Source organism: Lonchura striata, chromosome 7 (genome assembly GCF_050655825.1).
Source record: "Lonchura striata isolate lonStrDom1 chromosome 7, ASM5065582v1, whole genome shotgun sequence".
NCBI lineage: Eukaryota > Metazoa > Chordata > Aves > Passeriformes > Estrildidae > Lonchura > Lonchura striata.
Window position 1 is genome coordinate 32816904 of NC_140709.1, and position 25692 is coordinate 32842595.

Consider the following 25692-nt stretch of genomic DNA (forward strand, 5'->3'; position numbering starts at 1 on the left):
CATAGAATAAAAGAAATAGAAGTTGTTTTCCAGTTCATCTGGAGGACCCCAAATGGGTGGGCTCAGTACTCTCACACCCACAGCAAGAGAATTCTCACACCCTGAGCTCTGATGTCCCTCACAGAAAACACCATCCCAAGGGCAGGGACAAGTGACCTCCTCAATCAGACTATTTAATCCATTATATCCCCAGTCAAGCACATTTGAGTAAACTGGAGAAAGAAACAGTGATTCAGCAACAGATTCCCAACTGGGTTTTTAGCACTCTCCAGGGACATGGCACAAACCAAATATTTGACAGTACTGTGATAATGGTTTCTCTTTTTCTCTCTAGCAACATCAGAGCTATGAGCTAGCAGATGCCCGAGTAAGTTTAATTATCAGTGTAGTAGAGTAATTTGCTTAGGACCAAATTCCAGCTGCAAAATTCAAAACAGACTTAAGATTTTGGATGGTCACAGTCAAGTTATAAAGCAGCCACCCTGACAACCCACAACTCTAGGTACAGTTCTGTGTGCACGCCTGCTCCTCTTGCTACCTGGCCATCACTCATTAAATCATTCAGATACATAGAAGCTACACTACTGCATAACAAAAATATTCTCGTACTGAACAAAGCCAAGCTGACAACCACAACACAAAGGGCAACCTCTCTTTGGGTTCTGTTCAGTCCATATCAGTATGGGGGGAGGGGATGGACAGCCTACTCATCTCTTGGCACTCCTTTTCACTCACCACAAGAAAGGAAATTACTTTCTCAAAATGAACCCAAAGTTTCAAAGTCAGAAGTAGCTGCTGCCAGGATCTTGACCCGCCCAAATACAAAGCAGTGTTCCTAAATCAAGGTGGGGTCCAGTTCTTGGCTTATGGCTCACATCTGTCCCTGCTATTCTCAGCCATGCCACTGACACATCTCTAGATTGACAAAAGGGATCATTTCCACACACACATGCCAGAAAATAGATGGCAGAGCACTGCTGATGCTGCAGGAACTGGAAGAATGTTCTCTATTGCTCAGCTGCAGAATAATGTTATTTTTAGACAGAAATAAATCCAGCCATCACTGAAAATGGAATCTATAAAAAATGCTGAACCTCTGGTTTGTTTTATTAAATCCAATCCAATAGGAAGTCATGCATTATGATGCAGATTTCCTGCAAAATACCTCTGTGCAGAAGCACTGAGTAATGAGTCTCTACTATTATTCTCAATATGCAGTTCTGGCACAATATTCACGAGTGCTGATTGCTTATTCATCTGATTTTTAAGATGAAACTGTAGGTTTGCATCCTGGCATTCCTTCTGAGTGCAAAAGCAGGGAGATTTCAAAAGCCTTTCAAATCCAAAGGAGGGTCTCCCCTGAGAAATTACTCTTACTGTGTTTAAACCTTTCTTTGTAGACAAATAAGAAGAACTACTTTCATTGATATGTAAAAACACATAAACCAAGAATTTATAATCAGTCTAGCTGATAATTTAACAGTCATATTAGTATTAGCTGAAATTAATGAACACAAAGAAGAATGAGGAGTGTGCATATAAGAATATTTACCTTTCTGGTGTTAGCTTACCCTGTTCCTCTGAGCCCTAAGCCAAGAGTTACAGTCTGGCCTTGATGTGGCTGCAGAGCTGCCACCATCACTAATCCTTGGCTGAGGGGAATAAGATGCTCATGGTGATGGTTTCTTCTTCCTCTCCCTGGGATAAGCTCAGGACAGGTTTTTAAATATAGGTTTGCTAATATTTTTATATTCATTTTTCATCTGACAGTTTGCAGCTTCACATTACATCCAGATTTATTACATGAGACACCTCATGGATATTGGGAGCTATTGATTTGCTCTCAAAGCCAGTTTTGCCCAGGTCTGGGGGTTGCATCCCTTTGCATGACCATGGCCAAGTCACTCACAGACTCCATGGCACATTATGCCTGTGCATCTCCATGTGCCTCCTGTCTCTTCAGTTTCCTCCACCTTCACTACCTCACCAGGCCTGGATTTCTCTATATTATTTCCTTTGTGAGCCCCAAATGTCACAAAAAACCACAGTGGCACCATAAAGAGTGACAGACTTGCACCATTTGTGCTGTCAGCTGCAGGACACAGGTTGCACCAGGAGTGTAAAGCACAGAGAAAAGAAGGGCTGGAAGCAACTCACAGCACAGTTTTCCAAGGCCAATGCCTTCAAGCCATTTCCCATAAATACACAAATATGGTACACATAGAACTACAGATCAACTTTCCACAACAGCAACAACACTTATGAGTCAAACAGCACTCTTGGGCTTGCATTTAATTAAACCAGTACCTCACAGCCAAACTTTCATTTGGTGTACAACAAAATCACCAATAAGCAGATCTGCTTTAATCTTTCAAATCAAAGCTACATCAGCACTTCGGTATAATTTTGCCAAACCTTTGTTTCACTTCTAGTGTGACCAGCACGAAGGCAAAATTTATTCACTGTAAGAAAGACTCTCCATAAAGAAAGACTACTTTATTATGCATTCAGTGAGATGAGCACAGCATATTTTACTAGTAGAGATTTTAGTATTTGAACAACAAGGAGAGGAATGAACAGCAACACACTCCACTGCACACAGGCCTTGAGGCTGTTCAGCATCTCACTTATCAGTGATGCTCAGATGATTTCCAGCAGTGTGACACAGACTCCCTTCTTCATGTAACACATCTGTATTCTAATGCACTATTCATATTTAAGTGTGCCATTCAGATGAGGCACCTTTGTTATAGATAATTATGGATAAATGAGACATAGCTCTACAGAGAGCAAGATTCTGCACCTTCACAGTTTGTGAAGAAGAACCTTCAGCAACAAAAGCAAAACTTCTGCTTTCAAACTTGTGAACCAGCATGAAATAGGAGCAACTGTAATGGAATTGAAACAGAGTTGATAAAGATTAGTGGTGTAGTTAAGAAAAGTGAAGTTCCTTTCAATGGAGAAAAGACAGTAGTAACATATCTGCCATATTATCTACTGATGAAATACACCACACTTATTTCCTACATACTAAATGGAATCCAGAGATATGAGTAGACCTAGGTAAATCTCATTCTTCCATAAGGGTGTTGGGGTTTTTTAGACAGTATTTTTATTATTTCTACCCAGTGTTTCCTACATTTTGGTATCTCTCTCCTCCTCTTGGTTCCAGAAACAATTTTAGAGGCCAGTAAAACTCTATTTGCCCCAGTTCTGCAGTGCTGCATTGAACTCCAGCCTCCATGGGGATCAAGCAAGAGAGTAAATTGGCATCATTAGCTTCCCAGCTGAATCCTTTAAGGTGCAGTTGATAGTGCAGCAGTTTGAACAGCAAAGAGGTTAATGTAACATCTCTAATTCACATCCACACACCAGGCTGGAAGTTATATGCTCGAAGACTGCCCATATTCTCATTTTTAGCTCACTTAAGCTTTATAGACAGCCTCATATGATTACACTACAGTCCATTACACTACCATGTATGATATATTCAGGGACAGCACAGTACTTTTGACTATGATGTAGAATCTTTTGAATTTGAGGACACTAAAAGGGATCATAATCTCAGTTAATCTTCAAATGTTCTATCCTGCACCAGCTGAAGAAAGTGGCAGCATTTAAGTCTTCTTTGCAGCTTATTTTCTGTTGTCATAGAGCAGGATACAGCAGTGGAATATCTTTTACACATACTGCTGCAGGTTGCACAACCACAGCCCCTAAAATCTGTTTGCCTTTTCAGTTTGTTGGCAATTTTTGCCCTGGGGATAGATCCTCCCCTTCCAGGTCAGCCTGAGAAGTCTGAGCAAGTAGGACTCAAAATTTAACCTAATTGGAAAGTGAACTCCTAGGATACTTGGCTTTTAGTGAAGACCAGTGTGGATTGGCTGAGCAGCTAGTCTGTAGGCCAAACCAATGCTGAGTTATGGGGGCTTCTCTGTGTGTGTGCATGTGAAGTGAAATTAAAATGTTCTGAAATTTAGACTGCTAGAAGTGTAATACAGGCTTGCTCACAAAATCAATAAAAGAGTGTTATAGTATTCATTCAGTCATCTTCACCAATTAAAAATGAGACTATTCTGATATGTCTGATTTGTATTCTAAGGGTGTTTTACACAATTACTCAAGCCTTTGAAAAGACATAATGAGAAAAATTAGTGACAAAGAAAATGCACCAAATATAAATTACATTATCTTCACCTAATTTAATCAGTCATTCCCAGACAAGAAAAAGAGCAAAATAAATTCCTACTCTGTTTTTACTTTAACTATTTCCCATTGAGTCTTAGGACCAAAAAACTTACTAAAACCATTTCAGATTATTTCAATGCTATTCATTTAAATAAGAGCATCCAAATAAGAAGGGAAAATCTAAGCTGTACTCCAAGAGGTAACCAATATGAAATCATGATAAACCCTAATTGAAACACATATGTTATAAACAATGTCATTTACATTGTTTTAAAAATCAGCTTCAGGTCTAAGGTCAGGTGAGTGCATGATTGGTTTCAGCTGTATTTAGGGCAGCAGTTCAGCACATGCTCATTGGTTTTCTGAGCCTGTCCTACACCAGAGCACCTTCTTGTCCATCTTCCAGTGGGATGCCTCCTAAACCTTCAAAATGCATATAAGAGGGGAGGACCACCAGCAGCTACCAGTCCCCTTTTCTCCTGCATTAAAGTTCTACTCTCTGACACAAAGTAAAGCATTCAAAAAGGTTCTGGGCAAGTCCAGGGATTTTCCAGTATGTTTCAGGAGATGATGCCCTATTTGAGGTCTACCCTTGTGGTCCACTTAGTCCTCTTTTATAGATATGCATGGACTCATCATTGCATACTATATTTACATGTTTTTGTCAATGGAGATCAAAACTGTTTTAATAAAGTATTTGAAGAAAGTGTTTCTTCAATCTCAAGCCAGTTTTGAAAGCTTCAGGTAATTAACCAGGCTAATCTGTATGATTGCAAGGAGACATGTGATACAATCCATGACAATTCATTATGTACTTAACTGCTGCAGCTGTAAAAAATTTTGGATTTTTGTTAAGCTAGCTAAAAATCTTGTAGGTGATACAACTTCCAGGTGCTAGTCTGTCTTTCAGTGGTACAGTAAGTTTAGTAAGTTACAGATAAAGACTGTCCTTTCTTTTTTCATAAATGATAGAAATAGTTACATCACTTATTTTTTTTGCCTCTGAAGTAGTTAACTGGAACCTAATCCATTGCTTTACAACCCCATCAGTGACCTTACAACCCCTTTAAATTCTGAAAAAAACACAGCAAGAAACCAAAATTGGGGTGCTGAGTTTGTAGTCACCTTCCTGCCACCTCTGTACCCAAGACCCTCCATCTGATCCACTTGCAAATGCCCTCTCACATCACCCCACGTGGTGCCTGTAGCCCTGCACAGCAAGGCAAAGCACAGCAGAAGTTCATCACCACACTACCAGACTGAAAGCTGCTGCTCCTCGGGACCTCACTCATGAGCTGAGCAGACATCCCTGCCTCGGGAACTCAAAATGTCCCTCAGACATTTTTGGAGGTTCTGGGCCGAGGTCAGAAGCATTTGAGACCCTGGCAGGCAGCTGCAAACAGCTGTGATTTTGGGTTTGAGCCATGGAATGAGTTACCAACCTTGCAGGAAGAACAAGAAGTCACAAAAGTTTAGATATTAGAATAGAAGTAGTTACAAAGTAAAGGGAAGAATTTTAGAGTCCTGTACAGGGGGGTTTTAGTTTTGTACATGGGCGTCAGAGGTTTTAAGATGGAGGGATTTTGGCTGGTCCTGTTCCTCCTCTTTCTCCTTCCTCACCTCCATGTTCTTGGTGATGTTGGCACTCACAGGTTGGTTTAGAGTAGAAAAGCACCATTTAATATAAGTGATAGGCATTGGGGGAAAAGTGTAACCATGTAACACGTAATGTACCATATAAAAGATTGAAAATCACCATTTAATATAGGTAATAGGCATGGGGAAAAACTGTAACCATGTAACACGTAATGTACCATATAAAAGACAGCAGCAGCCCTGGTGGGGAGAGGAGAAGCAGTCGGGGTCAGAGAGGATGTCAGTGTGTGTGTGTGCCTCTGCCTGAGCTCTGAGCAAACCACAGCAGCTCAAGGAGAAAATCTTTTATAACTTGCAATAAACTGCCTTGAGACCAAACAACAGAGACTGCTGAGCCTTTCTTTGGAAGCACAGGTTGGAAGAGAGATTTTTCCACCACATGGAGCCAACCCCGCAATCCAGGGTGGTCTTTGACAAGAAACATTCATCACAGTGCTGGAGCAAATGGCCTGGGACAGCAGCAGCATCTGCTGTCAGGTTAGATCCTCATCCCCTCCCGTGTGTCTCAGAGCCTGGATTCTCCAGTAGGGTTTAGGTGAAACCAGAAAATAGCTTTGTGCCTACAACACCACAGCAAGGCCACTGGTTTCCAAAGGAGCTGTTTGATTCATCGAGCAAAATTAGAACCAAACCACTGAAATTTATATTCATGCCCTTCTCCATTTTTCTAGCATCATACCAAAACCAACAAAATAATTGTGATGACTCTTATACACTGACTATTAGAAACCAGGTCTCTACAATAAGTTTTTATTTAAATAAATACTAAAGAACACACATTAAAATAGCTTAATCTGATAGTAGGAGGGAACAGTAAAAGTTCAGAAGGACAGTAATAAAGGGTAGGCACATCTGCTTTGAAATTACACACTTTCAAATATTGTGATCAAATACACTCAGTGACAAGAAAATTAAGAGTTATTTCATTTTGGAGATCAAATATTCTAAGATGAGGTGACTTGAGCACATTAATGAACCAACTAGTTACTTGAAATTTACTTGGAAAGGCACCAGTGTGCTGTCAGAAACAGTCCATAGCAATCTCCACATGAACTTCAGCCTAGCATTTAATATTCTTTTTAACCCTTACCAGAACTAGAGGTAGGTTTTTATCTGAATATGCTTGACTGGAAAACAAAACAAGAATAAGCAATAAGATACTCGAGCAAGGTATTGTTTTGCCTTCAGTATAAAGATTCTAGTGTCTTTTCCTTAGGGAAGCAGAACTATCCATCTTAACATCAGGAAAAGAATTGCAGGTGATTCCTAGAGCTCAGAGAACCTGAATTTTACTGATTAAATCCTGTTGAAGACTCACTTCCCTCAAAGGCCACTAAGGTCACTCTTGCAATGCTTGAAATATAGGTAAGTGAATTTTTATATGCTTTTATATATAAAGGCTGCATTTTTCAGAAAAAAACTATTGGATTTCAGAAAAAAATAGTTTCTGAATTTCCTTAATTGCTTTGCAGGAAATATTTCCCCAGAACCACCGTTTCCTCTGGCTGAACTCATTTCAACAGTTTTTTCCCCAAAAGATAACAAATTTATGGGGGTTTCCCTGCAGGTAATAATACAGGATGCATGAGTTTCCACACTCCTAAATGGACAACATTTATACCACTGAAAGTTTTCATTTTTAAATCACTCAACTGAAAGGCCAATTCCACATAATTGGTCACCTTGCATGTGTGCTGGGATGCCTCAACTTTGCTCTGTTATTTCTAACTCTGCTCAAAGCATTGTCAGAGGGGAAAATAACCCTTGATTGTGTCCAGCTGCTTGTCTGCAAGGATCCATCTAGTGACATGCAAGGAACCTCTGCAGTCAGGAGACTGACTGAGGGAACTATTTTAGAACATACCTTTTAAGACAAGTTTCCAGGGTACAGAATATGCCCACTTTTTAGGTCAAGTTTCTTGGTTCCTCTGACCTGCAGGAAAATATCACCTAGCAAAGATGCTTATGATGGCAGAAAGTTTGCCCAGTATTTCTTTGCTGCTTAAAAAGCTACCAACTACCTCAGAGGCATGGGTTTTGCAAAAAATAAAGGAAGGAATCAACTGAAAGACCTAATCCAGCAATTTTGTGAAGAGTTGGTTTGGCCCTCTTCTACAGTTACTTATTTTGGCCAAGGTTGAATACCAAATTCCAGCTTAATGCAACAGGATTGAATCAATATTTTTTTAATGTTTGAGTGAAATGAAAAATCAGGAGCTGCAACTAAACAGGGCACAGCACATCGTGATACAGTGGCAAGAGATAAACTCCACGTTGTGCAAACTTCAGCAATTTAACTAAGTGCAAGTCAGAGTATTCAGAGAATGAGGCAATAGCATAAATACTGAGTAAAAACAAATATTCCAGACTACCAGAAGTTTATAAAATAATCTAAGTGTGTAATATCTACCAGCCACAAAAACCTCCCAGAATACAAACAGATCACACACATAGATACATGACAGAAAGAGTGTGAATTTCAGCAACCTCTCAAATATATATTTAAGATATATTGCTTTCTTAATTTATGGTATTCAGTCCTAGCCTTTATTTTCCCATTTCCAGCCTTTCATACTTTGTCTCAGAATTAATTTATCTGCTAAAAGCTTCTTTAACACTGCAGCCAGTGTTGCTTGCACTCTCTCCCACTCACTGAAGCTGCAAGGGATGAAGGAGTTCAATATGCAAGAGATAGATTATACATTTTTTTGATTAAAGCTAAGTCACAGTAAATGATAAGTGATTATCTTTTGAGAGCCTGATAAATACATCCATGAGTGGCAAGGTAAACATTTGGCTGTTGTTCTTGTTTTATTGAAGATACTTTTACAAGAATCAGGATTGATGGGAAAAAGGAAGAAAATTATTACATAAAACAGTTATACAAGCAATAAACAGTAAGGTATTGGTATGGTGCTATTTTGAGCAGTAGAAATAAAGCTCTGGTTTAAATAATTATAAATATTTAAGTACTAGGAAAGCCATAAGCTTAAGCTTCAAACTTCAGTAGTGTCTTCATCATCCTTTCAATTAATAAAGCTCTTAATTAGCAGAACCAGTGCACCATTTTACTCAGGGTGGTCCACCCACCATGTGTGCTTGGCAACAGGGACCACTCCCACAGGCCAGAGGCAGCATCTCCTGATGGGGACAGGTCACACCCTTAAGGAAAACATCTCCTGCCACCCTCCTTGCACCTGCACATGCAGCCACAGCTCTGCCTGCACAGTCCCACCCCACAAACTCTGTTCACAGTCCTCCCAGGCAAGCAGGTCTAAGTTCCCCTATAATTACTCCTGGTTTTAGTTGGTCTTACAAAAGGTCTTTTTGCCCCTTTATTTCAGTTTCATTGGAATGACCACTTTCCTACTCCTAGCATCAACCATATGTATTACATTACTATCACAAAACACTAAACATTGTTATTTACTTGAAAAATTTCTTTAATTCCTTTTTTTGGATTTGAAAATTATAAAATTTAGTTCTCCCCCTAATTGTGAAATCTTGAGAGTCACAATACACAACTAAAACCAGTGAATGAAATGCTTCTGAAAAAAGAATTATTGCCCCACAAAAATTCAACTGCAGTTTAAGAACACATTTGTATAGCACATTTTTTTTCTTCCCGAAATCCTGAACAATTTCTAGAAGGATGTTGTCACATCCTTAATAGCCCTAATGTTGGTTTTCAGATTTCCCCACCACCACACTATTATCAACTTTTTTGTGTGGACTAAAGTGATTATTTCCTTAGAATGCTGCACAGGAGAAACTCAAGACAGCTGCTATTTTTACTTCACAAGTTAGAAAAATTACTCAAAATGGTAATGCAAAGTCAGTGGGGAATCAGCTCACTTCATTAAACATCTGCATCAGAAGTCTCAGACTCACAGAAATTAAATTGGTTTACCGTAATCCATAATATTTACTGTAGCACCAAGTGTATTCCCCAAGATACAGGAAGGGAGCAGGAATACAGAATTAGAAACTCAGAACTGGAACTGAAGAATTTCCTATGAAGAAAGTCACTGATTTACAGATCAAGACAGTTGTGCGCAGGTACCTTGAGTGACAAGATCCATTAAATTTTTTCCAATTAATATTTGAAATAACTGCCTTTTCCCCTCTGCTCATAAAAACTCTAAATTCTGCATTTCTATAGACCAGCCAGTTGGAGAGGACAAATTTTCAAGTTCAGGAGAAACCTCACAGCAGTGAAGTTGAAGACTGAACACAAAGCCTAATAGGTACGTACTTTTGTTGTTGGGTATCTCTAGTCCACAGCCCTGGCTGGGAACATTACTGGGTGCTAGAGAAACCTTCACAGTTTCCCAAGAGTAATTCTTGTTAATGGATTCCTGTGACATTCACATTCTCTGGACTGAGAGACATAATTCTGTCTCTCGGGAGAGGCACAAAGAGAGAAAAAGAGAAAACAGCCTTTATCTCTGCTCCTTTGTTTACCCCACACAGAATTTAGTATAGAGGTTGCTTGCCTGAAGTGATTACTTGATAAAATTCTAGTAAAGGTTAAGTTCAATAACCAATCAAATCCATCTGTGTCTCAGACTCTCAGCAGAGAGTCACAAGTTAGCTTTTAATAAGTAAATAACAAGAATATATGTAGAATAATATAGTATCTCTTTAAATAGTATATTAATGTAATATAGTATAGTTTTAATAAAGCTATCCTTCAGCCTTCTGATCTGGAGCCAGACATCATCATTTCTTCCTGTCTTTCCAATAGATTCCCTATAAGTCAGAGGCAGAGAACTTCACAGGCATCACCACATTTTGCTTATCAGAGAGCACAGAGATAACAAGTCTCAGGAGTTTTGTCCTCCTTCGGGTTACCAGCTATTGCAATAGTGCCAGTGTGCAGAGCCAGCCTTAGCTGAGGGCAGAGACAGCAAACACTCCCCTGAGCAGTACTTCCATTGCATCCAAAGATCAAATCCATGGATTCTGCTACCAAGCCACTTCTCTGGTATTTCCCTCCCCAGCAGCTCAGCAGTTGGATCATCCTTTCCTTCCAGATGAACATGACAGCTGAGCACGCAGAACTGAACAAAGTGCCTGCCTCAGTTCCCCCAAAATCCAAAGGACATGGATCTCCTCTCTCATTCTCTCGCCTTAACTGACACACAGTGCTTGAAACAAAGAAACTTACAGTAGGAAAATCTATTGCAGGGATCAATTTGCTACCTGCCTGCTCAGTAAAACAAGTGTTCAAGGCAGAGAAGGGGAAGTTCTTCCATCAGGGAAGAGTAGGTTAGTAAGTGATGTTGTAATTTATTCTTAATCAGTTGGTTAGGCATCTGCAATTTAATCTTGCTTGAAGCCCAAGGAAGCTTCTTCACTGAGCATAAGTACCTTCAATTTAGCTACCACTATTATCACAGCACACCTGTACAACAACATTCGTGTACTTCTCAAAGTGAGGGACCATGGAAAAAAATGCTATTGTCAAAATTTTCCACTTATCAGAACAATGATGACACAGCACTATCATCCCTCTAAGCACATTATCATCCCAGCACACTAAACACAAATATGAGAAAGCTCCTAGTGCTATTTGGAAGATAGTCTTGATGTCAAATGAAGTCATAAACAAAGACTTTAAGGAAAGCATTCATAAAATTATATAGGAAGGGAAAAGGAATTGGCCTGAAGAGAGGGAATAACTGAAGTAGAGGCATTAAAAAGTGATGAAGCAGAAGAGTTGTTCAAATGAAAAACATGTTTTGTTTCCTCATATTTCTCTATTTTGACTCAAAGCACAAATCTGGATACATGACACATGATTGCAATGTAGCACACAAATTAAAATGCATTGATTTCTACCAAATAAATATTTGTTTTAGTGAAAAACTATTGCAATTACTTAAAGTATCCTTTTTCAATACAAATTAATCTAAGAATACACAAGTTGGTTGCAGTGGCAAAACAATTACAGTGCTTATCCTGTAGATCTTTGTCGTGCCCTTGAATTTTGTCCTTTAGAAAAAAAATCATTAATAACTCTGCAGATATTGGCTTGTTTAGGCATTTTTGCATTATCAATTCCAAGACAACCTCACCTACATTTCCCTCTTGGGTGCATATGACTGTCTCCATGCTTGTTTTTCATTTCCAACCACTACTCTAAACTAACATAGGTGCAATCACAATTCTTAGCCCTAAAAGTTTGTCTCCAAAGAAAGCCTTTCATAGGCAGCCTTAGTCACATAGAACACAAAATTTCAAACCAACATCCTTACAGGAGCATCACCAGCACAATTAAAATGTTGTTCAGCAATTGTGGATGCTGCTATTGAGCCCAGCTGAAAGCTGCCCTCCACTTTGCACTACCTATGGTACTGGAGTTTCAGATATTGTCTCAACTCACAATCAAATGTTGAAAGAACAAAGCTGATACCTCATTTAGCCTCTCACTTTGTACAAAATGAGGTTTTTCCTACACATGCCCCTCCCCACCTTTTTCTGAAACGCCTACAAGTCAATCACCATGAATCAGTTGTATTTAACTAGCACAAGGATCCTGGTATCTTCCAAGTATTTAGTAAATGAAAAAAACCCTCAAATTACATTTTAAGGGAACATGGTATGGCACCTCAGTTTCCTAGATGTGCAGCCAAAACACATCCAGCTTTAACATAAATTCAGTTAGAGAAAAAAGCAAAAGCAGTCAGGGAAAACATAAATTTGAAAATTACTGGTTTTGTAAGCAAATCTGAAAAATCAGCTTATATCTGGGTTTTTTTTCTTCTTTTCTAAGAGGCTACACAGTTTTATTATACCACCAATATTCCCAATCCATGTAAATTAATATTCTTAAAGAAACTGAAACTAAGTGTCAGTTAAGAATCCTGCAAGAAAATCCTAAAAGAGAATGTTCTCATACCCTCATTCTCTTGGCTCTGTGCTATGACAGAGTGATACCACTGTGTCAAAGCATGAAACTTATTCAGAAAGGAGACATTGCATGAAAAGTAGTCCTGCAAGTTTACTGACACATGCTAATAGTAATATACTTTTCCTTTGGCTGCTGCTAATTACCCAGTTAAAATCCATCCCAAATATGATGCCTCGCACTGTTTATCCTTTTTACACAGCTGTTCATTAAATGTAACATCAGGCAGGCATTAATTGTCATTATTATGCAAATTCTCATGTTTTCAAATTACACACTTTGCTTGATTGGAAAAAAAAAAAAAACGCAGGAAATCTACTTGGAGCACATTTCTGGACCCACAAAAGAGCAGAAAGCAATTAGGAACAGTGAACAAGAGTTTACCACAAGGAAACCCTGCCAGTCCAACCTGACCATCTCCTAAAATCAAATACCAGGTTTGTGGACAAGGGGATAGCAGCAGACAGCATGTACCTGATATTTGGGGAGACTTTCATCAGAGTCTTGCACCCGAGTTCTGCTGTCTGCACTCAAGAGGGATGGAGAGGTCTGATGGCTGGAAGACCAAGCTCAGAGGCTGCTGGTGAATGGATCAATCATCTCTCCAGGTGGAGACCTGTGGGAATCCAGGGCTTCCCTCTGGCTGTCCTGGGACCCTGGCAGGGGTCAGGAACCCCCTGGACAGAGCCCCCAGAGACACTGGCTGTGATCTCTGTCCATGGAAAAGAGTTTCCAATCTTACAGGATGAATTACCAGCTCTGAGTGTTTGATATCAGTAATAATTAAGTGTGGCACGGGTGCAAAAGTAAAATTTTAGGATTCTAGATTAGGGGTCCAAAGGGGACAAGATGGAGGAAATTGGGTGTGCCTTGTCCTTTTTCTCCTTCTTCATGCCCTCCATGTCTCACTGTGGTGTTGGCATTGTTCTGTTGGTTCAGGCTGGGGACACACTGTCCAACGTAGGTGACAGATATTGGCACGTTATTGTAAATCCAGCCCAGGGAGTTTCTGGTATTTAATGTTTGTAACATCCCACTGAGGGCAGAGCCCCACACGCTGCCCTGCAGGACAGAGCTGGGCAGGGCAGCAGAACATGTTAGAGATAAACAGAATAAACAACCTTGGAACCAGCACAGACCAATTATGGCTTCTGCTTTGGCAGCGGGGCAGAAAGACAGAGACTTTCTACAATCTCAGAATCATCAATGCCACAGATTCCGACAGAGACCAATAACTTCACCTTGCACACCTGCAGCAAAGTCAGGGCTCAGGGAAAACTGAGGTAAGGAGAAACATTCACCTGTGCAGTATCCGAGGCAGCTCAGGAGTTACTGCCACTGAACTGTTTGCTGTCGCATCTTCCCAAGTGTCCGAGAGGGTCATAAGCACTCCCTGGGTTACAGATGAGAAAGTTTGTGCTGCTCTCAAGTAATTTAGATTATAATCCACCTGGAAAGGAGCTACTTTTACCTTTATTTCTGTTCACAGAGGCACAGCAAGATTACCTCAAACTGCATCAATGCTCATTATATTTCAAGGTCTGCTTGAAGCTGGGAGAAATGGTGAAATAATGGGCTACAGGAAACTCTGCCATCTTTCAGATGAGCATCAAGCCTACTGTCAGTTTACCCTAGATTTTTAGCCAGCCAAGTTGCAGTTTAAGATAATCCACTTTTGGCATTGCTTCCTCCTGAACACTGCTGCACAGCATCCTGCAAATGCTCAGCCCTACAGCACAGAGCCCTCCTCATTTGGAGCTCAGCAAGAGACGCTTTGGAGTGGATTCTGGAAACACTTCAAAAAGCACAGCCATAATATTCTTCACAACAGTTTCCTATAAGTAGAGATTCAATTTTTTTGCTAATGAAATGCTAATATATAAATAACTGAATATTTATGGGAACTGAGCATTAACATTGAACACAGTAATAAATAGCACAAACAGCCATTTAGTTCATAATTGTATTTTTCCATTAATTCTTATTTTGCTACTGCAACTCCCTTCATGGGAAGGCAACATGTCACCTAAACCTTGCATTATAGACCATAAACAGGTGATAAGTGGATACCTAATGCAAAGAGCAAGGGTTTAAGCAATGAATTTAGAGAACATTTCCGTGGGCAGAATTCACCTTTAAGTATGGATTTATCTGTTGCACAGACTTTGTGCCATCCCCTTCCATCAGCAAAATTATAGGCTTTTCAGGTATCCTTCTAAAGAACATGCTGCTGTGAAGTTGCAGTTGTGCAGCAATTTATATTCCCTCTAAATATCAGCTGACAGAACTCGTGAGGGTTATATCGGTAAACCATTCATTTTTTTATGCATCAGGAAAGCTTTTTATTAACAAGTTTAATATTACACCTGTGGACAATGTGCTTGCAGTATAAACCAAATTATTCACCACAGCTGTTGATATTTTTATTCTATTTTAGGTTTACTTTGTGTAAATTTCCAATAAGGTAACACAGAAAAAAAAAAGAATGAGAAATAAAGCTCTAAATGGAGACCAGGGAAAGGGCAATTAACAGCAACTCCTGGGGAAGAAATAGAACTTCTATGACGTACAGAAGTTGTATTTTTCATCATCAATGACATTGCCATTATTAATATGTCTCCTTACATTAGTGGTCCTTCAGTGCAGTTAATGGCCCATTTCCCAAGCTACCTCACTCTTCATCTGTGTCTGTCTTTATTAAACTGCTGCTAAGTGAGCAAAGACAGAGCTCGCCCTTAACACCTTCCACTGAAGGCTGGATGTTGCATTGCTTCAAACACCAAACACACAGATCCCTAGAAATATTCTTAAATCATAAATAACTCGTGCAATTTATGTCTTAATATCTGTTATTTCAAAGACTCTGTGGCAATTCATTTTTCAACCCATAATGTATTTTTTAAAGTCTGTTTTGTTTGCATGAGTGTATTCAGAGTGAGCAAACACAAGCAGTTTTTGTGCCTGGAAGCATTGATAAAGTTGGGTTTTCCACTTACTACTCATTTAATAAAGTCAAATGGATTTTCAGTATTTTTTTTTAATAACAAGTTGTCCTACTGTTACTGCAAAAATAAAATATGCATTTAAGGATAAATATTCTTTTCTTCCAAGAAAAACTTGAGAAAGTAATTTTTAAAAATATTAAGACTACAAGCCAAAATACATTCTTTTCATATAAAAAACAGGAGGGACAGAACTGCTGGTTCTCAGACTTAATTTTTTCTACTCTTTTCAAACTTCTGTTCAAGAAAGATTAATTGAATGCACAAATATGAATATTATGTTAGGCTACACTACTGCCTAACTATTTACGTGGCAGAATTTTGCCAGCAGAGTAGATTGAAGGCCCAAAGGAACTGCCTGAATATTTTCCTCAGGACTGACTATACTGACACAGGAATGGGAGTCAAGAATCTGCTTTTCTTCCCTGGTGGAGCAAGGAAGGAAAGCAAGGACCCTTACGGGGCATCATCACCTGTTTTGGTTCAAACCCAGAGTTTCACTAAAACCATGGATTTCTGGATTACAAAATGTTGAGGGAAGTGACTGAAAAGGTCTGCAAATGGCTGTGCCTGCAAGTGTTCTTGTGACAGATTCCTGGTGTTGTTTGCCATGGAAAGCTGCACAAAGCCAGTGTCACCCAATCCTTGATATAGCACTGAAATATGGGAAAGTGGTGAAATATTTCAAAACAAAAATACTCCTCAATAGCAAAATTCATTTGGATAAAGAAAGGTGGAAGCTTGAGCCCAGTATGAAGTATAACTCTGATTGAAATATGTTAAGGAATGCAGGTTTCATATTCACCTTTTTCTTGTTCTGCTGAAGAGGCAATCAAACATCCCATCTATCACAGAAAGCCCGAGTGCTGCATTCAGGTTCTTTGAGACTGAGATCAGCTGTGATATGTCATTTGACTTTGAGGCTCTGTAAATTAATCCATCACATTCTCTAAAGCTTTGCATATCACCTTGTGCATAGAAGACGCTCAGAAAAAAAAAAAAACAAGAAACACCAAGATGATGCTGTGACACCCTGTCAAGTTGTACTATGAAACAGTTTCAAATAAAAAAAAGGAACTGATTGTTGCTCCCCCAAATATTACATGACTGCTTTAAAACTTGGCCTATTTAAGGCATTCACATTCATTTATAATTCTACATTGAAAACTTTATTTCCTGTATGAATTTGACCTAAATTCATTAACAGTTTCAGATCATATTTCCCTGTATAGATTATTCACCAAGGGGAGGCCAACCCCAGCTCTGAATATTAAATTTATGAGAAAATTATCTGAATGGCTTTTCCAAGAAAACCCACAAGATGATCCATTCTGGTGTGGAGATTTTTCTGACCTTTTGTTAAGCATTAAAAAACATCAGAGAACATCAGACGGTGTAGCAGGGATTTGTGAGTTTTCCTGGAGTTTTCTCCCCCCCTCCAACCTACACTCAGAGGTTTCAACTTTTTATTTTCCACCCTTTTCACACTTAGCCCCAGAGCATTCTGTATCCCTCCATATTCCTGCATGTCCATCACCTTTTCCATCACACACAGCTCAGACACACACGATGCAGATCTGCAGTTGCATCTTGCACTCCAACCAAGCTGCTCTGGGGTTCATTTCTTTCCTTTTCTAAGGGTCAGTTTTACAGTAGGTCACTGCTTATAGGAGCAAACAGGTAAGAGCCAAGAAGCCACATTACATATTCTCAAAGAGAAAACAATTTCAGCCACATGGAAGCACAAACTTAGCCTTCATTTCTAGACTAACATCTTGTTTCTTGAGCTTCAACTAAGAACTTCATGGGACAACTTATTCTGGCAAGGCACAAACCAGATGAAAGCACTGCTGCCATACAGCCCACAGATAACCCTGTATGCACCCAAACATCACAACACTCAGCTATTAACCACAGACCTCTTGTAGAGAACTCATTTGTAATGCCTGATAGAGCTTCAACACTAAAGCTGAAATCACTTCCATCTCTAAATATTAAAAGTGTTCTGTTGTTGATTCTGACTGCCAGAGGCAAATTCACTGTTGATCTCCTTGTGAGATTTAACACTGAAATTGCTACAAGAGAAAACAAGACAGAAAATTAAACTTCAAATATAAACAGAGAATAAAATAGTGTGAGGTATTGGTCTAACTCCTCACAGCTGATTATAACTTAACAAGATACATACACCTATTATATAAGCAACCAGATAGAATATAAAAATATTTATTATTAAATACACTTGGAAAATATGCATAGAATTCCTAGAATAAGGGCAAGAGGAATGAATGACATCAGATTTGGAAGTCTCGGATGCAGTAATTGACTGATAAGATTTCTCCTATCTTAAAAAAATACGCTGCTGAATTACCAAGTATAGTATTTTTCACTGTTCTCAGACAATTTTTATCAACCAGGTAAGTTAAAGAACACAGGATAGTCAAAAGGAAGAGCTAGTTTTCACTGGAAATCTGACCTGTTGGCTGGCTGGGAGCACCTTTTTTACAAAGTGAATAGCTGTTGTCAGAAAAATCAAGCCCCTCTTATGTGGTAATGAGCAGACACGTGGCGATTTGTCCCTGGTGGTCTGTGAAGAGGCAGCTTCCAGCTGTGCAAAACGTGTCTGAGTACTGGATCTGCAAGCTGAGATAATGCAAGACACCACTTCCAAGTGCTGGCTCAGCCATCAAAGCATTAGAGAGCGATGGCTTCCCTCTCCTTCTGCAAAACAGCTGGAGTGGCTGTAAGTGAAGTGTCTCCTGCTTCAGCAGCAGCTGCTGATCTTGCAACACAGGCAGAGTCTCCTGGGACTGCAGGAGAGGAGCTCCCATCCCAGCAGGAATCCCACCTATGGATGGGACTCCCAGCCTAGCAGCACTCCTAGAGCTTTGAAGGAACAGAAAATTCAGGGTCAGCACATCTGGTGCCTCTGTTTTACCCCTGCATTTGTCAAATACTCAGGGGTTGGGTTTCTAGTTTTGATGGCATCACTCAAAATAAGATCTGGAGAGGGGTGTTTTCACATGGCAGAACAACACTCCTATTTTTCACTGTATCACTATAGGAATACCTGACAGAAGCAATCACATGGCCACTATTAAGTAAAATATCTGCTATGAATAATCATTCAACAGTGATGTACAGGAAAAACATCATTATGGGAAGGATCAATGACTGTCTATGTAGCCTCTACAGTCACTTCTCTCAACACTGTTCTGAATTTTGCAAACTCAAATATCTTTAAGCAACAACGACCAAAGAAGTTTAAAGCTGAATAATATCTTTGAGATGGCACTTGAACTCATTTGCATTGAAAAGAATTCGTTGCTTAGGGGGGGAAAAAAAAAAATCACTTTTTTTTTTTTCTTTAGGAAAAACATACAGTCTGGAACTTAAGACTCAATTATTCATAATTAAAAGGGTTACCAACTTGCAAGAAGCAAGGCAACACATGGGTTGACCACAAAAGGAACTGTTTTCTCATTATGGGGTTAAGCACAGACTTTTACTTCATTATTAACAAACAAAACAACTGCTCCTCCAGACCCTGACTTCTTAGTTTTTGCTTTCTCTAGCTGCCTTTTAACAATTTTGGTCCTTTAGCTCAAAGAACTGATTTGCTAATAACCAGTTGCTTTATTATTTCACTGCCTCCAAACAATGATACTGTGATTGTTTTTAAGAGCTGAATTGTAAGTGGCAACTGCAAATCAGTATTGAGAATATTTTCTACAATAACAGTACAAGAGAATCATGTGATGGAATATTGGCACCAAGGTGGCAAATGGGAGAGGGTGCTTTGGGAAAAGTCTTTTCTGGATGACTCCTACATCAGCAGCCTTAATGCAAAGCAAATAGGTTAAAAAAGTACCAATATCTAGCCTGGTTATAGTTTTATATTACCCAAGCTATATTTCATTCAGTTTTAGCATTCCTTACAGAAGCTCCATGAAAAATATCATTTAACACTTCCCATTACAATTTAAGGACTAGTAATATTTTACCTGTACAAAATATTCTAGAAGGACAGACAGGAAATTGAAAATATATTGAGAAAATCTTTTAGTACTGAAATCACCTTTATGTTTGTACAATAAAATCACTGCCAAAAAATCTTGTGACATGCTAAAAAAAAAAAAAAAAGCAAGCTCAAACTGAAATGCAAACCAAAGTAAAACAGTTTACTGAATTATCTAGAAATGATAAATATTTTAGTAGGACAAGGGAGGCAATTCTACCTCTCCATCCTACTCCAAAAAACTGGTTTGGTTGGATTTCAAGTTTTGAGATCTTTTGTTTGGTGTTTTTTGGTTTGTTTTTTTTTTTTTTTTTGGTTGTTTTTTTTTTGGGGGGGGGGATTTTTTTTTGTTTGTGGTTTTTTGGGGTTTTTTTTTTGTTTGGCTTGGTTTTGGAGGGGGAGTTATTTTTTCATTTTGGAGGGGGGGATATGTGTATGGCTTTTGCTTAAATTATTAGCTACTTTTCCAGTCTGAACTCAACCCTGACTTCAGCAGTTCATTCAGGAGGGCTTTCTTAGCTGAATTTGACCCTTCAAACTCCTCAATTACTAATTATTTCCTCCCTAACTACAGTTATCCAATTCAAGTCCTTGTTAAAAGCTATAGTAAAAAAAAAGAGCACTTCTAATGCAGACATAGTATTGAAATAATTTTTCTTGGGTGTTGCTGTTTTGGTTGGCTTTTTTTTTTTTCTTTTGGTGTTTTTCCTTTGCTTGGTTTGTAATGGGTTTTTACAGGGTTTCTTTTTTGCACATGTATAATATTTAATTTTCTTGTTAAACAGAGTTTTCAGTTAACTGGACACATTTCAGTTGTAGCTTCATTATTGGTTTTGTCTGCTGTGACAGACATTAAGTATCTAAGCCACTTATTCAAGTGTGAGAGGTAAATGACTCCCACAAGAACTGCTGAAATATCATATCTAGTTTACTTCTGAACCCACATAGGGAAGGCAAGATTGGGAAGGTACACATGCAGAAGAACAAAGGAAAAATCCATGTATGATATTTGCTGCTTAAGCTAATAAAGACACCTCTCTTTCTGATATAAGATTTTGCTTTCATTTGCAATTAATCATGGCTGATTAAAACCATAGAAGTAACACCCAGCCTTCTGTAATCTATTGAAGTCAAGTTGCCCAGGTAAACATTTGTATTTGTGCAGCAATTATATAACTAGAAAGGTCCCATTTACCTTTTAAGGAGTAATGAGATGTTATGCTGCTATGCTGTACAGACAACTTTTTAATTTATTTATTATATTAGAAGAAATGTAAAGGTGAAGGTATATTTTTTCAATAAGATAATTATTAGTCCATTCATTTCTACTTTGATCTATCTATTCCACAGTAAAAATTATCACTTTTAGGGTAGCTATTAGCAAAATAGTTTTGAGCTAATATTTTGACATATTGCCTAATGGCAACAACTCATCAACTGAGCTATTTCCAACAGACACCACAAAAAGTCTTTTAACATATAACAGACTGTTTTAATATTGTTTCCCTGGAGAAAACATGTGAGCTTGACTAAAGTTCTCTGCAGTAGATAAATATTTTATACATTGAAGAGGCTGCTGATGAATATATCTGGATTGAAGAGATAAAGGAGATACATATGGTTATTAAAAATATTAGTCACTTTCCCTAAATGGAGACTTCTGCCCTTCAGAGCTGGAGGTACTTCTCACATACCAACGTCTCTGAAGATACTTTACAGTAATTTCACAAGAGTGTGAAAATCACAAACTTATTAGAACAAACCTTATTTTAAACATTGCAAGCTACTCTGCCTAAAACTCAGAGTGAGTCATTTTGCTCCTTGAAAAGATGATAAAAGTGCTGAATTTTAGTTCGACCCAATAAGTGATATTTAATTACATTAACTTCCTTTAATAGTAACAAAAGTCTAGTAGGATTAATTTATCTCTCCAGCTGATCATCACATCAGTCAGAAGAGGGACCACTTCCCTTTTGTGTACTCACAATGGATTTCAAATACTGCTGCACAAATGATTCAATACAGGCCTTGGCCTGAAACAATGCACCAGGAATTTATTGAAAATTGCCTTTTATTCACCTTACAGCAGTGCTCTGCTCAGAAGGCTTTCCAGTCCTACATCACATACTGCTCACAGAGCTGAGAAAAAGGGTTGTTGCATGCAACAGAAACAATTTCCATCCTCAGCACAGCCCTAAATGGCAGGTGGAAAGCAATTTCAAGTGTGCCAGCTTATCACACAAACCACACAAGCACCAAGTGCAGTGGTGGAACAAGGACAGGCAATGCACTGACTGATCATACACACAAGGGCCTGAATAAGGAAAACACCAAATCTCCTAAAAATAACATCTTGCCAAACGCTGAGAGATATACAGAGTGAACCAGAGCTCAAAAAACCTCCTGTCCCCAAAACTATAGCACAGAAAGCCTCAGCCCAGTGAGAACATCAGTACAAATATTTTAAGCTAACACCACAAAAAAAAGTTGAGATAACTGTTTCCTACTTTATTCTTTAAGCCCAAATCTGGTTTTGCAGATCCATTTTTAAGCGCAGCAATATCCAGCTGTGGGCTATCTGCATGTGAAAGAGCAAATCTAAAGGCAGATGAGAAAATAGGGAAAATACTCTTTGTATTCATGACCTGAGTGTCATGGAACACCATACCCTTCTGCCAGGTTTTGACCTGGGAGTTGAGAAGATGAGCTACAGGACCTGCGGAGAGATCTTAAATTTATAGATTAAATTCACACTTCTTGGCATACAGAGGCTTTCAACTGAGTCTTTGCAGGAATAGCTGAGATAAAAGATACACAGTGTTGAATATTTAAGCAAATCAGGGTGTATCCAGCATGACAATGATTTACAAGGAGCAAGATCCCTCTAGATCCATTCTGCACAAGAGCCTTCTCCACCAGACATCTCAGGAGGAGTAGGCAAACACCACCAGTGAGAACAAAATGGTCAACTAGGACACAACAATGGAAGTGGAAATCATCTTTTACCCTGCAAAAGCAATTTGCCAAGGAAGAGAAGCACACCTGTGGGCCCTAGTAATTATTTCAGACTGGCAAAAGATCAGAAGCTACTATAGGACTGAATCCAATGTTCCTCCACATGAGAGGTCTGGGAAGCATGCATATTATTCTTGCACTCAGTTAATCATTCAAAGCAGCAGAAAGTCGCTGCTGAAGAAATTAGGTATTTCAAAATAATAATTTCTAGATGTTTACTTAATAAAAATTCCCCTCTAGCATTTAACATCCTGCTTCAATACGATATAGAAACCATCAATCTGCACACTGTCTACTGCCTTGTACAACTCCTGTTCCATCAGTGTCCAGATACCAACTTGGAAAATCAAGTTTTTCAGCACAAATGTGGCTGCTTGTCTTCAAGTGAAGAGGAAAAAAAGCAATAAATTAAAATACCTGAATTACAGCAATTAGCTCTGAAAATTACAGCACCATAAATGCTTTTCTGATGTAATGGCAATATTTCTGATTAATGGCAATATTAACAGTAGTTATCTCAAAGCTTTAAGAGGAAAATAGGTATTTGCTTATGGGGCACATTTAAAAATAGTCCTTAGATCTCTACACAGGAGCATACTTGCAAAAGTCACAAGTAATCTGAGGAATTGAATTCTATAAAGGAACCAAATAAATAATCACAGTACCCTTAATTATTTGTGGATTTAATCTGCCTTATTAAATATCAGACAGCCTAACAGTTTTCCCTTCCTAAGGGGGAACTGGGATTCCAGGAATGCTAGAGGAATTTCCACGTGTTCCAATTCTCATCTCCGTCAGCAAGACGGCATCTCTTCTCCGGAAATACAAACACAAGCATCATTTCCCAGTGAATGATTCATCTCTGAGCTTTCTATTCTGGCATCTCCTTATGGCTGCTGATATTTCAGCTACAGCTCAGCAAGGCAAAAACGGAAATCCTGACCTTCCCACTCGAGGTAACTCTTTTTCCTAGTCATGCAAGGCAGTTCTCTGCTTCCTGTCACTCCAACCCATCACTGCCAATTCTTTCCCTCCCATCCAGGATCTGGCTAAGCTTTGGTTATTACTCCTGCTATCTTTCAGGCCAGGCTTTCCTGTCCATCCATGCACCAAGGAGTCACAGCCACTCTTCACATCACAACACATCTGTACCACTGCAATTGGCTCAATGTGTGTAGAGAAATTCTGCCTTGCTTCAATTTATTGACCAGTCCTCCAGGTGCACTGAAAGCTCTCCTCATACTTTTCCTTCTTATTCACCACAAACTTAAAAGCAATCTCTTCTAAAGAGGAAATTCTTTTTCTCTGTGTATGTGGCAAACACACACTGCAGCTGAGGCATGACAATCTTTACTTGTCCTTGCTGCTGTCACCATTCCCAAACACACAAAATAAATACTGCAGGACACCACTCAAAGACCAGTATTATTACCAGTAAGTAATTAAGACTGGTGGACAGGCTTCATAAATCACACACTAGGACAGGCATGTGACAAAGAAAGAATGGGGGTGGAAGGAGAAATGGCTACTCCAAAGCAAAAGGATGTCTGTAAGGAGCAGGGACATAAAGGCACAAAAGAAAACAAGCAGTCCAAAGGAGCAAGTTCTTCTTATGTGATAAAAGGGAGGCAGTGAGCAAAGAAAAAAAAAAAAAAAAGATAGTGGCTGCAGAAAAAAAAGTCAAGACAGGTGATGGTTCCACTTTTGCTGTAAATCTCCCCTGTCATAGAATCATCACAGGTAAGTGATTTTTAAGCACAAATCTCACTCAACAGTGGTGGGAGCAATAAAGTAGTTTGAAATTATAAATTCCACCAGGATGAAAGGATGCTCAGATTAGAAATAAGCTGCACAGATGACAAAATGACTGCTCTGATCTGCTCAAAATCAACAGGAATCCTTTGAATAATTTCAAGTTAATGAATGAGGTTTTGATTTGCAGGGAGGGACAGAGAGGGAGAATAAATTTAAAAGTGAAAAGTAATTGGAAAGAAGGCTCTATCCTGAAAGAAGCGGAAAAAACAGAAACACTGATTTTATCCATTCTTACTGCCAGTTTAAGGAACTTCTAAATAACTTCTGCAGTTAGATCTCAAGTCTTTCATCATTGTAAATACATTAAAAATGCACAGTAATTATATGAAAAATATCAGTCATCATTGCCTTATTAAAATTAGTTTATTCAACCAGTCTTTTCTTTCTACATAAAGCATGAGGGGACAAACACCCCATGGCTACTGAGGCAAAATTTTAAATCCATCTTTATACACCCATTTAAGTACAATCCAAAATCCTAGAGGTAGATCTATTTCTTATTTAAAACTACATCTGCTACATGCATTCTTTTCAATCCTTGCTCAAATGATTCTAGGCCTTAGATAATTTTCTGCTCTAAAAATATCCCCAAATTCTTTTCCAACAAATGCTAAATGAAATACTGCACATCCCTTCTGAAGAAAACTCTCATACAATGCAACTAGAAATGTCAATCTGAAAATGTCAAAATTTCTCAAAAATAACCCTTTTAAAGCTGCAGGAATTTAACTCTTTCAGCATTCTGATGGAAAGCTTTCTTTCAGGTCAGCAGAAAACAGGACCCAGTGAAGTTATTTGGTTGGGTAAATCTATCCTGCCCCTTTAGAGCCACTCCAGTTGTGTTCCCTGGTACACAATCAGATGACCAACAGATTATCAGATAGAATAACTCCAGCACTTGGTGAGGGAAGGTGTGTCCCTCCAGTGCTCACATGCAGAACAAAGCTGCAGTCTGAGCTGGGATAGAGATTTTGTTTCATGGAAGTGGTTTGACAAAGCACATTTTGAGACAGCTCAGCACAGCAAAATATTGGACTCCGTAACAGAGCAACAGTGATGTCTTTCCCTCTGTTTCCTTGACAGGC

General features: G+C 38.9%; 1 long non-coding RNA gene across 1 annotated transcript in view; it reads right to left on the bottom strand.

The window, feature by feature from the left end:
* Positions 1 to 25692, bottom strand: part of LOC146766939 (uncharacterized) — an 81655-nt gene that overhangs the window by 43878 nt on the left and 12085 nt on the right. The gene's annotated exons all lie outside the window — the stretch shown is intronic.